Source organism: Podarcis muralis, chromosome 2 (assembly GCF_964188315.1).
Source record: "Podarcis muralis chromosome 2, rPodMur119.hap1.1, whole genome shotgun sequence".
Lineage (NCBI taxonomy): Eukaryota > Metazoa > Chordata > Lepidosauria > Squamata > Lacertidae > Podarcis > Podarcis muralis.
Window position 1 is genome coordinate 67,471,539 of NC_135656.1, and position 14,775 is coordinate 67,486,313.

At 45.1% G+C, this 14,775-nt stretch overlaps 1 protein-coding gene across 4 annotated transcripts in view; it reads left to right on the top strand.

The window, feature by feature from the left end:
* The window catches only part of CPLX2 (complexin 2), a 117,662-nt gene that overhangs the window by 70,886 nt on the left and 32,001 nt on the right, over window positions 1-14,775 (top strand). Inside the window, exon 1 of one of the 4 annotated variants that reach the window (XM_028718399.2) lies at window positions 13,907-14,003. The exons of 2 other annotated variants lie outside the window; for them this stretch is intronic. The gene's annotated coding sequence lies outside the window, so the exon portion shown is untranslated. Of the gene's footprint in view, window positions 1-13,906; window positions 14,004-14,046; window positions 14,354-14,775 lie in introns of those variants that run through there. One more of the 4 variants, XM_028718395.2, reaches the window with a different exon arrangement.

Sequence of the window (14,775 nt, forward strand, 5' to 3'; positions counted from 1 at the left end):
AAGGCCACAGGTTTCCCATCCCTGGAGTAATGTTTTCAAACGGAGAGCCCCCTAACTCAGGCCCAGCTGACATGAACTGCAGCTTTGAGTTTCTAGAAGTTGTTGTGGCTTTCCTCCCTCCACTGCTCAGTAGCACAAAAATAGGCCCTCTGGGTTCTGAGATCTCCATGGTGTTTTTATATCAGAGACCGTGTGCGAAGTCCTACAGGCCTTAGTTGTGAGTTTTTCAGTGTGGTGGCTTTCTCATGTCAACATGGCTCAGAAGCCTGCCCCAAGTAGAATATCAGCATCAGAAGATGCAGTGCCTCTGTTGGCTGTTCTTGGGGTAATGGAAGGCAATAATCCCCTCCCAAAAAACCCCACGTTGATTAGGCTAGCAGAGAGAGAGATCCCTCTGTGGCTGTGTACATACCAGACCTTCAAAGAATATTCAGAACACATCCCTCCCCCTAAATATTGGGAAGCATTTTTTACCCATCAAAGACCTACAATTCCAAATACCATTTAAAAAATTCTGTCCCCAGGATCTTTTTTGGTGGTGGGAGGAATCTGCTTTGAATGTGCGTTAAAGGTCTCTTGTGGATGCAGCCACATGTGCCTCTCGGAAAGAACTGAGATGCTTTATTTCCAGAGGGTCTTGCATTTAGCGGTTGCTCTGGGGGGGAGCTCTGGGGATAAATAACTGAAAGAGAAGGTGGCCTTGGCGGGCAGCTGCACCCAGGCTGCCAGGATGGGCTGGCACGCAATTGCCTCATTTCAGCTGCTAATTGTCATCAAGGTGAATCATTAACAGTGGAGAAGAGGACGGGGCACAGCAACCCCATAGAGCTTAGAAGCAGGGAGGAATGGGGGAAATGGGGAAGTCAGGAGCAGAGCAGGCAGTTCAGGTGGAGATAATTCAAGTCTGTTGCCTGGATGTAGCAGATGGAGGTGCCTCGCAGTTCGGCAAGGTGTTTAATGGGCACATTGTGGGCCTAATGAAGCTAGAAGAGAGAGCTAGAAAAGATCCATGAAATGTGTCGCTCTCATTCCCAGTAGGGCAGAGATAGGGAACCTGCAGCCCCCCACATATTGCCAGGCTACAACTCCCATCATCCCTGAGCATTGGCTGTGCTGGCCAGAACTGATGGGAGTTGGAGTCTGACAACATCTGGAAAACCATAGGCTCCTCTTTGCTGCAATACAGTGTACCAATCTCTCTCTCTCTCTCCTCCAATTTCCTCCTTTGCAGTAAGATTCCCTGGCAACTCAGTTTACCCGTACCCATCCTTCAGTTGCACAGCCTTCCTCAATTTTTCATCATTTTAGAACTTGCATATTCCAAATACACAGCTTCTCCTCCCAATCTTGTGTGCTGTTTATCTCCTGCCTTACTAGCTAAATACACACATTTGCTCACAACGTGCACACATGACACACACGCACACACATACACAGATGGAGACGCGCTGAGAGAAATACAAAGCCCCAGCCTCACAAAGAAGCACAAAGACAGCCTAGCGTACACCTGTAATCCCGCCAAGGCAGGTGGCCTCAAGGAACAAACCAATCGCACAGCCCAGGCCCTTCTCCAGCTGGCTAGCGCTTCCCTCCCTGGTGCAAATCCAATGGTCCCGGCTTTCTCATCTGCTTTGCCTGCTGATTCAAATGAAAACCAGGGATGGAGCATGCCCAGCAACAGGAGGGAGGGGAAATAGAAATAGACTGCTGTTGCAAATGGCAGCTGTGGTGTAGGAAAGATTGCACGGGTGCAGGCCCTAGCTGATTCAGAGTTACTGTTGGGGTATTGCACAGGATACAGTGATGTGAAGAGCAAGGGTGTACCTGTCTATCCCAGTTAAAACACTTGCATTGGAATGAAGGTACAGGTGCAAGGTGTGAGAGTTCTCCCCCCCCCTTTCAGCTGAACATCCACCATGAAGTCCTGGGACCCCAATTTTACAAAGAAGCAAATGTTTTCCTGTTTACTTATACTGCCATATAACACAAACACATTTATTCAACTGCAAAGAAAGGGAAACTGGCTGTTTTGTCCCAAAAGGGGTCTGAAGTTCCCCGGTAACATTATTCTTTTCATTTCTGGTGGATCCTCCCTGTCACGTTGTCTACATTCACATGTGTGTATCTTGAAATCTGAAACAAATTCAGCTTTGATTTTGCATCACTCGCAACTTAGGCGCCCTGAAACTAATCCGTGCAATATAAATTGTGCCACAAATCTGTTGTGTTTTGGAAGCGCATTGACACGGAACAAGGAAGCTTCACCATCTGCCCCAAAGATGGGGCTTGGCACCTGAAAAGTGTCAGTGGCAATGCTAAAACTGATTTGTCACACACAGCACCAAACCTGATTTAAGCAGTACAGTATGTACCTCATCCTTCAGTGAAGATATAGATTCTACCCATCAAATCATATCCTATTATATCATAAGATGTTGCATTGTATAATATCATTTCAAATGATAAAGATATGTACTTAAATATAGTTATGTATAATTCCATCTAAATACTTGTTGAATACATAAAATAATCAAACGCTATGAAACATGCAACATCTTACTCATATGTATCTCAGTCGCTTTACTAAATAATAAAAACTCCAGAGATAAGACAATAGGTTAATAGTGTTTTTAGACTGTTCAGTCACCTAAGTTCAATTTTATGGGAGGTGTTAAGAAGTGAGTCAACCTCTATCTTCATATTTGGGCTGTGGCAGGGTGTGAGCAGAAGATAGATCCCTCAGTATGGGCTATTCCGTGTGTGTGTGTGTGTGTGTGTGTGTGTGTGTGTGTAGAGATCTGGTAAGTGACAAGATAGGATAGCCTTTGTTGCCTTCTAATTCTGTTAGACTGAGCTTGTCCTTTGAGCATTTATTTTTCCATCATAAAGGCCGCAAGAGTCTAAAGCTTTGTTTTGTAAAGCAGTCCTCAGGGAGTGCTTAAAAGGAGCCTCTTCCACTCTTGGGCTTCCTGAGGCTGCCCAGTAACAGCCTTCACCTGGCCAGCCTTGCTTCTCAGTCCCCAAACCTTTGGCGGGGAGAGCAGAGGGGATTAGATTATCAATGAGCCTTGGACAATAGTGTGAAGGGGAAGGAAGCAATTAGCATGAGAGCAGGAGGGAAATATTTGCTACACAAGAGAATAAAAAGGCCTGTAATTTCCCACCCAACATGCAGCAGAAGAGAAAGAACAACAATAATTATCATAAAAAAGCACCCGCCTGGCAGCATTTGCACGACAAAAGGAGCTCATGCTGGGCAGATATCTCCCCCTCCCCCACTGAGCACTGGGATGGGATAGAAGAGGAGAGCCTTGTCAAAGATGGTGCTGAAATTTCTCCTTGGCTTCATTCATTTGGCACCATGGTTCTGGTTTGAGAGTGATGGTGCCACTAGGGCGTTGCTTGCTAGATGGAGGGTCAAGGAGGCAGAGGGATAAAGTCTCAAAAGGGAAGGGAAACAGGGTGAAGAGATGAAAGAGCATGTTGGTAAATTACCTGGTGAGCAGTGAGGCAGCCACGTTGGCTGGGGAAACCAAATTGTTCAGGTTGGTAAGTACAAAAAGCAATTGCGAGGAGTTCAAAACAAGATCTTCTGAAACTGGTTAAATGGGCATTAAAAGCCAAATGCCATTCAGTGTAAGGAAGCTAAAGTGTTGCACATTGATGCATAATATTGTAGCTTCACACATACATGCTCATGGGATCTGAACTGGAGGTGAAAATAGACCTTGGAGTCATAGTGAATAGCTCAGTGAAGACATTCAGCCAATGAATGGCATATGTAAAAAAGGCAAAGTCCAAGTTAGGGATCATTAGAAAATAAAACTCTCTTGGTACCATAATGCCATTATACAAATCTATGGTAAGACCACACTTGGAATACTTAGTTCAGTTTTGGTTGCTGTACCTCAGAAAGGTGACAGTAGAGCTATAAAAGGTTCAGAAAAGGTAAGCAAAATGATCAGGGGGATGGAGCCTATCCCCTATGAGAAAAGATAACACATTTGAATATTTTTAATTTAAGGAAAGGGCAAGTAAGGAGGTGGGCATGACAGTGGTGTATAATAAAAATATGCAGGATGTGAAGTAAGTTTTTCTCCCTGTTTCATGCTATTAGAAACCAGATCCATCCAATGAGCACACAAACAATACAAAAATACATACCAACCACAGACACACCTACATCTTTCTTATAGAAACCCCTACCATGCACACAGGCCACATGTGCATTTCACACCCACCTCTCACACACCTCTCTCTCTCTCTGTCACTCTGTCTCTGTCTCTCTGTCTCTCTCTCTCTCTCTCTCTCTCTCTCTCTCTCTCTCTCACACACACACACACACACACACACACAAATACACATTCATCTCTCCCACATACACCCAAACACAAATGAACTCTGGATAACTGGGAAGAGGGTATATTTAACCCTTAAAGTAAAGCCCTTTGTGGCCAGTTTTCCAATCAACACCCACACAAACATTGTTTGTCCTCTGGAAGAATATATCCTCATGAGGCAAACAGCAGTCTGCATGGGAAAATTTTGATTGAGAAAAGCAGAGAGTCAAAAACTCTTCCCCCCACTGATACATTACAGGCTGGGGGGGGGGGGGGATCAGGAAATCCAATTAAAAATCTCCCAGGGAACATGTCAGTTGGCCCATAGCTGTCTGGCTGTGAAGTTGCAAAATATCCCAGAGTTCAGGGCTGGAATGTGAACAGTAGCACAGCGAGTGATGCATACAGGCAAGACACCCAGTCTGCTCTTGCAAAGGTTGTCAGCCCTGCAAAAACTGGATTTTTCCCATTCATAGCAATGGATGTGTTGATGATTGCTGGATTGATTGCTGGTTTAGGTGGGTAGGGCTTTTGTTCTTCTACGTAGTGCTTTCTGTTCTCTTGTTCAAATGGTCTGGCATTCAAATACAGCAAAGGGAACACCTATAGAATCATAGAATTGTAGAGTTGGAAGGGACCCTGATGGCCATCTAGTCCAACCCCCTGCTGTGCAGGAATCTCAGCTGAAGCATCCAAGAGAGATGGCCATCCAACCTCTGCTTACAAACCACAAATTAGTGAGAGTCCACCACCTTCCAAGGGAGTCCAGAAAGTTCTTCCAGATGTTTAGTTGGAATCTCCTTTCTTGTAACTTGAAGCCATTGGTTCAGGTCCTACCCTCCAGAGTTTCCATTAGAACAGCACATCTACCTATTTCAGTAAAAGCTATATTTGCTATCAGATTAACTCATCTATCCTTTTGCAGATTTGAAAGCCACCTGAGACTGACTCAGAACTTTGGCATGAGATTAACAGACTGTAGTAGACTGTACTGAACTGTACTGTATTGAAAAGAAAAAGCCACTAAAGGACTAATGCTGGGGGACATGGGGGGGCGCTTCGCTAAGTTGTGAGTTTAGTTTCTGTTTTCCCCACCCTTGCTTCCGTTTGTAACATGTAATGGCTGATCATCTTAAGTAAAGGGATCTGCTTTAACCTTACAGCTGGGTCTGCCTGCCTTCCCATAAAACGAAAGGGCAACAACCTGCAACACCTTGCTCTGATGCCAGAAGTGAGCATGATTGTGGAGGAAAGGATCTGCCCTGAAAGAGCATGGAGAATTAGCTCTCATCTGCATATGCCTTTTGTTGTAAAAATTAGGACCCACTCTACCACCACCACCACTCCCTGCTTTCAACTTTGAAATGGGCCAACCACATGAACAACAAACATAATTCTTTATGGGTGACATTGAGCCAGTCACTGCCTCTCAGCCTAACCTACCTCACAGGGTTCTATTGGGGATTAAATGAGGAGGAGGATAACCATGTACACCATCTCAGGATCCTTTGAGAAAAGGTGAGATGTGAATACAATAAATAGATACTAAAATAACTGCCCCGTCATGTCTAGTTTCACCCTAGGAGTATCTGGAATTGTTCCAATTTGGATTCTCCTTGGGGAGGGGTTGAAACTGACACTGCTTTAGTGACTCTGCTTCACAGTGTTGATCTAGAGATGGGTATAAGGGGAATGCAACCCTGTAGATACTCCTGTGGACCTCTCAGTTGGCATAAGGTAAAGGTAAAGGTACCCCTGCCCGTACAGGCCAGTCTTGCCAGACTCTGGGGTTGTGCGCCCATCTCACTCAAGAGGCCGGGGGCCAGCGCTGTCCGGAGACACTTCCGGGTCACGTGGCCAGCGTGACATCGCTGCTCTGGTGAGCCAGAGCCGCACACGGAAACGCCGTTTACCTTCCCGCTAGATGTCAGTTGGCATACTGGACATTAATTGTCAATGGATTCTACTGGGATGCCTGTGTGAGTTGTCGGGAATTCAAGGCAGCAATCCATCTGAATTCTAAAGCATTTTGCAGGGTCACCAAGATGCTCACATTTTGCAAAGGCTCAGAAAGTCAGAGGACACTTGTCTCTTGCATAAGCCTGCCTGTCACCAATGAGAGTTACATAACCAGGTGGTTCTCACTTCAGCCCCTTTTCTTTTCAATCGGGGGAGGCTCCCTTTGTACACTGTGACCAAACCCGCATTTTGAAAGTGTTTGGCCAATGGGATGCAAACTTAACATAATCCAATCCTGAGTGGCACGACCCTCATCCTGTTTCTTCTTGTTGCTGCTTCCTTCCCTGGCCAACTTGCCTCTAACCCGTTCCCCAACTCTGCCAAGGTCACATTTCCCTGCACAGCTGCTCAGCCAGTGCCTGCTCCTGGGACAGAGGAAGGAGATGGCATTTAAGAGTGTTTTAAAAAATTAAGAGAGAGCTAGAGAGATTTTTTTGCCAACAGCCCCTAATGTGTCTGGGAAGCTGACAGAGCAGGTAATTGCAAGATCATTCCCCCACTTGTCCCTGTGATTAGCTTCTTTCTGTGCTATTTCTGTTCCATTAAGTGTGTGCAAAATGGAACCCCATCTCTGGCCCTCCTCCTTTTTCTCTCCCCCCCCCCCTCCAAAGTTTCTCCTATTGCCTCTGAGCACTAACTGTTCTGACACTGATTCGCTAGTTCAGGAAGATTATAGCCTTTGTTAGACTGATGTTTTCTGACAGTTCAGCCTGATAGCCAGAGAGGGAGGTAGTGAAGTGGCAGTAGTACTCTTAGATACTGTGCAGTGTTGAGACCCTTCCCCAGTTTTAACAATCCCCCCTTCACGAGTGCACGTCACCATGAATGCTTTGAGTCTTCAACCATTACCAGCAGGATCAATGCTTTCATTGCCCACTGATTGCTCTACCTACTCAGCCATGCCATAGGCACCTGTCATTAAGCAAAATGCTCCAGCAGCAACTGTATCATTGGCTGAAGGTAGAGAATTGAGATGTTGGCAAGCCTGAGGTTACAGCACTAGCTGATGGAGTCCTTTTTCTCATCTCCCTCTTGCCTGCCCTAGAAAAATAAATATGATCACTAGCTCCTTCTTCTTTATTACAGAGTAGCCTTTTCTCCATATCATAGATTTCTCATACAAAACTGGCTGATAGATGACTAACAAATTATTTGCTGCTGTGGTATGTCTGTGTCTGGGATGTTTGAGAAAACATATTTCACTTCATCTCAGTGGTGTCCCTAACAAGAGCTCAGTTTCCAACCTTTTCCCCATGAACTACTAACATTCCCACTTCGCCATTAATTTTATGCCAAGTCCAGGCAGAGATTCTGTTGTGCTTTTGCTTGTCAAATGAGCTGGCAAGCTTGGATCATCAAATTGTAGAGTTGGAAGGGATCCCAAAGGTCTTCTAGTCCGGTCCCTTTCAATGCAGGAATCACAACTAAAGTATCCATGACAGCTGGCCATCCAATCTCTGCTTAAAAACTGTGCATGAGAGTCCACCACCTTCCATTCCATTGTCGAACAGGTGTTACCACCAGTCAGAAAGTTCTTGCTGGTGTTTAGTCGGAATCTTCTTTCTTGTACCTTGTAGCAATTGGTTAGGGTTCAGCTTGCTCCATCTTCCATGTGACAGCCCTTTAGGTACAGTATTTGAAGACAGCTATCCTATCCCCTCTCAGACTCCTCTTTTCCAGGCTAAATATACCCAACCCCCTCAACTTTTCCTCATAAGGCTTGATTTCCAGTATCTACCCATGCTTGACTCTACAGTGGTACCTCGGGTTACATACGCTTCAGGTTACAGCCTCCGCTAACCCAGAAATAGTGCTTCAGGTTAAGAATTTTGCTTCAGGATGAAAACAGAAATCGTGCTCCAGCGGCGCAGCGGCAGCAGGAGGCCCCATTAGCTAAAGTGGTGCTTCAGGTTAAGACCAGTTTCAGGTTAAGTACGGACCTCCGGAACGAATTAAGTACTTAACCCGAGGTACCACTGTACTTGCAAATAGGTGCCTTGAAATGCTGCAGTGCCCACTGTCAAGCAGGAACCTTCGCTTGCTGCCTCAAGCATCACATTTCCCCCTTGTTATGTTGTATCCCTTGTCATTCCTCCCCTGGATCTTATGCAAGCATGCTGCACATGTGCAAAGAGCAGTCCAGGAACAAAGATGAGAGTGATGAGGAGGCACACTAGGAAGTAGTGAGATGGAAAGTGACAGCATGTACTGATACAGACACATTCTAAGTAGAAGTCTCAGGTAATGATTATGCCAAGGCAGAAGGTTGGAACTGGAAGCCCCTTACATGAAAGAAGAGCAGCCAATTTCCCTGCTGAGAAAAGCAGGGAATGTGATTTGGTTTTGTTTTTTATATCTATACTGAAGGTACTGTGAGTTTCTGGGTAAGAGCTTCCTTGAGCCCTGTGGGGAATAGGTGGGATATAAATTGTATGAATAAATGAGTGGGTGATGAATAGAAGCCAGGATCCAAAGAACCATGAAACAAGTTGCACGAGCCCAAGGGGGCTTTAGACTTGCCTTTTCTTTTAGCAGTAGTCTGCTCTGCTGTATAGAAAACTGCTTTTGAAACTGGAGGGACTTCCAAAGGCAGTTTGTGATATGAGATGAGAGTCACCTGTTCAAACTGTGGAAAAGTCTGAAATTGCACCAGGCTAGCACAAGGCATTGGCATGCACCTCAGCAGCTCTTTGGATCTGGATCATATCTAAAAGCCAGCTTGAATCAGCACCTTTTTGCAGAGTCAGAGGGAAAGCCATTTGGGGAGTGGGGAGATAGAAGCCTGCTCCAGTCCTGACCTGCCTTTTAGCACAATCCTCTGTGCTCTTGGGACTACATACAATGCTAGTGAGGAAAGTCAAAGACTCCCAGGTCTATCACTCAATTACACCCACTCCTGACACTGAGTGAACTGCCTCTTGGGGGATCGGGAACTGTTTTACTCAACAAAGGATATCATAAAACACAGTAGCATATTGGTATAGAAATTTCCATAGCATACTCTGTTTGCATCAACAATATATACCACAAATGTATATATTTACACATGCATACATGCCTACTACTACATTAATATAGGGCCATCAGTGTGCATGGTACTTTAGATTCACAAAGTACACTGCAACCACAACAACTACTACGACCACAATGTTATTCATGTAGTACTACAAATTAGTAAGCACTTCATCATAAAGAACTGAAGTTTGTTTCTTGGATTAATCCATCAATTAACTGAGTGTATTTTGATTTGGGTCACAGATGGCGCCTGGGGAAAGCAGATATTGTAAGCAATCTGTGCACATTCCTTGGAATCAGGCAGTGAATTTAAGACTTGTTTCCAAATGGCATATGATGTTGTCTGTGTTCCTTGTGTCATGTTAAGATATGGCATTTACAATAGCTTATTAACCATGAATGGCATGCTCTAACCCTTCCAGCATGTACATCCAGCCTGCTTGTGTGGGATAAGATGCCCCAGAGCACCATAGAGCCCTTTCCTCACCCTGTCCCTTCCCAGCTAGCCCTTGGCCAACAACATACCCACCCATTACTCCCACTCAGAGTACCATCCCCACCTCCCATAGGTAGATGCAACAGCTCTGCTTCTCCACAGGTCTTCAGCATGCAGCAATAAGAAGCCTTCCCACTGGAAAATCTGCCATTATCCTTGCCACTAGGTGCCTACACTCCAAACAGGGACATGGGAGGATATAATGTTTTTCTTTGTACAATACTTCATCTGCCATATGCAGGATTTCCTTCACACAAAGAGGCCATCATAGTGATGGTCATTTTGTCAGTCAAAGTATAAAAACCATATAAAGTCATACCTTGGAAGTCGAAGAGAATTCATTCCAGAAGTCCGACTTCCAAAATGTTCAAAAACCAAATTGCGGCTTCTGATTGGCTGCAGGAATCCCCATCGGATGTTCAGCTTCCAAAAATAGCTAGCAAACCAGGAGCCAAAACATTCGGGAACTAAGCTGTTCAAAAACCAAGGTACGAATAGAGTAATAATAATAATAATAATTTATTATTTGTACCCCGCCCATCTGGCTGGGTTTCCCCAGCCACTCTTGGCGGCTTCCACAAAGACCAAAAATACACTAATTTGTTATACATTAAAAACTTCTCTGAACAGGGCTGCCTTAAGATGTCTTCTGAATGTCAGGTAGTTGTTTATCTCTTTGACATCTGATGGGAGGGCGTTCCACAAGGCGGGCGCCACTACCGAGAAGGCCCTCTGCCTGGTTCCCTGTAGCTTTGCTTCTCACAGTGAGGGAACCGCCAGAAGGCCCTCAGCGCTGGACCTCAGCGTCCGGGCAGAACGATGGGGGTGGAGATGCTCCTTCAGAGTATGTCCATTTCTCACAAATAATGTAAACAGGCACTCACATCATCATGCACTCTCACAAGGACACACCCTGTTACATGGGAACAAGAAGAGACCTGCATTTACAGATCTTCAGGTCTGCATCCTTGCTCACAAGCTCAAATGATCAGAAATGTACGCACACACACAAATGCACATAGCTTATCTCAAATAATGCATTGTAGTGATGTGATTGCTGAGTCTGTAAGGTAATCTCCTGGCCTTGGCAAATACACTCACTGGGTTTTTTATCTGTTGTAGTGAAATGCAAATTAAATGACATGTGGGAACACAGCAGGTCAATGTATAAACATCATTCCCTCTTTATCAACAGATTTGCTTTCTTTGACATTTTAATTCTGTCCACATTTTTTTTTAAAAAAAGTATCCCCACATTGTCATTAGCTTTACTGATTAGCTCCCAGTGTCTAAGGCAGGGCCATGGATCATTAAAAGCATCTGAAATATGGGCCTTCCAGCAAGTTGTTAGTTCCGCTAGTAAATAAAAATTAAAGCTTGGGAATATCTAGTATAAATCATTGTAAAGTACAGAACAGCCGTATTTCATCACAGTGACTCAGCGGTGTGGCTGTTCAGAGGATGATGGGTTTTAAATATAAAAGGACTAGCATGTATATAACATTTTCTGCGCAGTCAGTTGGGATATAAATTTAGGGAGGGAAGCATAGGGCCAGGGAAGGCAGACCAACAGAGGCTGGTATAAAGGCTGGTTAATTCATGTGTTTTTGTTCGTAAGTTGGATTGTAGCCATGCTCTGTAATAGAAATGTCAAACTCAAATATTAATGGGAAGCTATACAACTTGTCAGAATTATTGAAGGGGATGAACAGAATCATCATCCTCATCGTCATCATATTTTATTTATTTATATTTTGTGCAAACTGAAAATCTTGCTTTAAAACTTTTTGTTTGGTGTTGGGGGGAGAGAAAACTAGAATCATGTTATCCAGGATTTTGCTGCTGTGCTTGATGGTGCTTTTGTATTAACATAACTGAATTGATCAATGTAGTTCACTTGGCTCAGCTCATAGACATGAGGAGATGATACTCTATGGATTAATTGTCAGAAAACCAGTGTGGGAGATCCAAAGGTTGCATACCTTTCTTGCCTAATGTAACTTTGATTATTCAAAGTTTGGAAAATAATCTATTGATTGTAAGACACTATTCCAGATGGTCCGTAACGGAACAGCAAGATTTGGGAGTTGATTTATCAGGAATGTTGAGGACAGGGAGTAAGGGCAGTGAGAGAATGTTTCCCATTTAATTGGGCAGGTAAGGCGTATTCTCCACAATTTTGTCATGATGGCACCATGAACACTCCAAAAAGAGTTTTCCATAGTACCACTTTTGCATGAGCAATTAAAGCTGCTTCTTCATTCGGTGGAACGCATCGGTGACAACCTTTGACAGCAGCCACATGCAAAGAATTACTATAGAAATAAAGGGTTGCTCATTTGATGGGACACTGAGAATAGCCAGACAGAAAGATGTGGCTTATATTCTATCTCATTGAGCCAGGATCTGCTGATCCTAGGATTTGAAAGCTGTTTTTGTTCAGAGGTTGTAGCATCTCACTTTGTGTTCTGTACAGATAGCAATATGGAATGGATTGCACATGTAATACCATGGGTTCTTTTCTATCCAGACACCTCTGGCAAAGTAAATCTTTGTTTGTGCCTGCTTAACAGTCTAGGGACTTGGAAGTGTTGTTTTAGATCTCACTTTGTGTGTGGAAGTAGACACATATTTATGCTAAGTACGCTGTTGTTGATAAAAGCCACAATTGAAGCTATGGCTCTTGCTGTCTAGGGGTTCCTGGTATGCAGAATGAGCCCATGTCAAGATCTCTATATTGGCCCTTCTAAAATCCAGTATGATTCCGAATTTGGTGACAGTGTGGCATGACGCAGTGAAGCCAATTGCATGCTGTTGCCATTACATGCCTGCACAGCCCCAAACTCCCTAAACCTCAACCTTCTTCCTCCTGTTAGCGCCAGCAATGCATAGTGGAGCCCAACCTATACCACTGCATGTGCTATTGAAGTTGCCTTTGGAGGTGAGGAAGGGACATAGCTCAGTGTATGCATAAAGCCCCAGGTATCTCTGGCTAGAGCTGGGAGAGACCCCTGTCTGAAACCCTGGAGAGATGCTGTCAGTCAGTGTAGATAATACTGAGCTAGACAGACCAATGGCTTGACTTGGTATGAGATAGTTTCTTATGCTCCTATGCTCATTTTACAGCTGTTATAGAAGACTTCTGTGCATCCCAGTGTGGCCAAACATCTTGTTAGCCTTTTAGTAAGAGGGAATGAATAACCCCGCAGTAAAGAAAATGGTCTGAAATTACTTACATAGCACTTTCCATGGTGAATGTTCTGCATTTGCCTTCTTATAATAACCCTATTATAATGTGAGCATTTATTACTATTCCAGTTGTACAGATTGGAAACTGAGATTGAAAGATAATGGCATGCCCAAATCCATCCAGTGAACCCTGTTGAACTGGGACTTAATCCAATTTCCTACATTCAAATCCAGCATCAACAGGAACTCATTGGCTTCCCATTTTAAATGTCCAGATAGCACCTTGAATTTAAATGGACGGAATGCACTCTTTCCTGTTTGGAAAGAGTTGTGTCTTGTTTGGTAGGTTTATTTGAATCAAGTGATTCAAGGAGTAGAATACCAACTCTGAATCGTTTCATTTCCTTGGAACCTTCCCCCTTCCTTTCTTTCTGATTTATCCTAAATGAGATCTTTGTTTTTCTTTAAAATTACTAGCAGGCTTCCCAAATCCAGCCAAGTAGCTTGTTTCTCCCCTGCCTCCTTTTTTCTTTCTTTCTCTTTCTTTCCAGGAGTATTTTCCCAATACAAAGCCATTTTTGCACTCAGTGTTTACCGTTTGTAAAGAGACTAGGGTTTACCTTGGTACTTTAGTCGCTGGAACAGTTGAATTCTACCAGCTCTCTACACTGTTATCCAACACCGAAGATAAACTGATGGTCCTTCCCCCATAAGAGGTTCCTGCCAGATCATGATGCCCCCTCCTTTCTTCTCAGCACCTAATTGCTGGACCAGCAGGGGTGAGCAAAGTAACCACCCAGTACGAGGTAGACGCTGTTTTTGCTTCTCGCATCGGAGCGTGATTAATATTAGTCAGCCAGATGGGTGGAGATGACAGGAATAATAAAGTAGCTCATTAGGGGACGATGCTTGGAAGGTCAAGACAGAGCCGCGATGCATTTGTGGTGAGAAGGTTGGGAGGGGTGAATAGGGAGAAGGAGGAAAGCCCTCCTTTGGGTAAACACTGTCGAAGAAGGTAGTGAGGCGGGTGGGGGAGGGGGGAGAGAAAGACACGCGTTGGTTCCCAAGCAGAGGAGGCAGAGGAAGGTTCCGCCTGTAGGAACCTGAGCGTGAGCCGACCCACTCTGTCAAGGAACGCGGGGAGAGACGGGCAGGCGCGTCAGGGTTTGAGAGGAGTGATTCGAGAGGTGCCGTCGTCAGGCTGCGGGAAAGAGACAGGAGGCGGGCTTTGCGCGCAGGACTTGAGAGAGCAGCACCTCTCCGCAGCTGGCCACGGGCTTCTGGAGCGCCGCTGGTGAGTGAGCCCGTCTGGGAGGGACAGGTGGCGTGGTGCTGAAGGGACAGCTCCCCGGGCGCGGAGGGGGAAACGGGATCCCGCAGGGGCTGAGGAGGAACCGCGAAGATCGCGGGTGGTGGTCTTAGGGAACTCGGTGGGTCCGCGGTAGCCGGTGGGGTATTCTTTCTCTAGCCACCTCTATCTGCAGCCGAGAAAAGGAGGGTGGGATCTGTGTGGGCGCAGCAAGGGGCGCTACTCTACTAGGTCTCCCCGTCTGCCTTACATTCAGAAAGGAACTACGAGCGTGACCCTGTTTAAAAGAAAAGGTTGGCCTAGGGAGCCAGCTGCCCCCTGCCTTCCCCCTCAGTCTTCACTGCGTTTTGGGATCTGTTTTTGGGTCTTTCCCCGGAAGCACGCGCTGTGTGAGGCGGAGAGGTTTC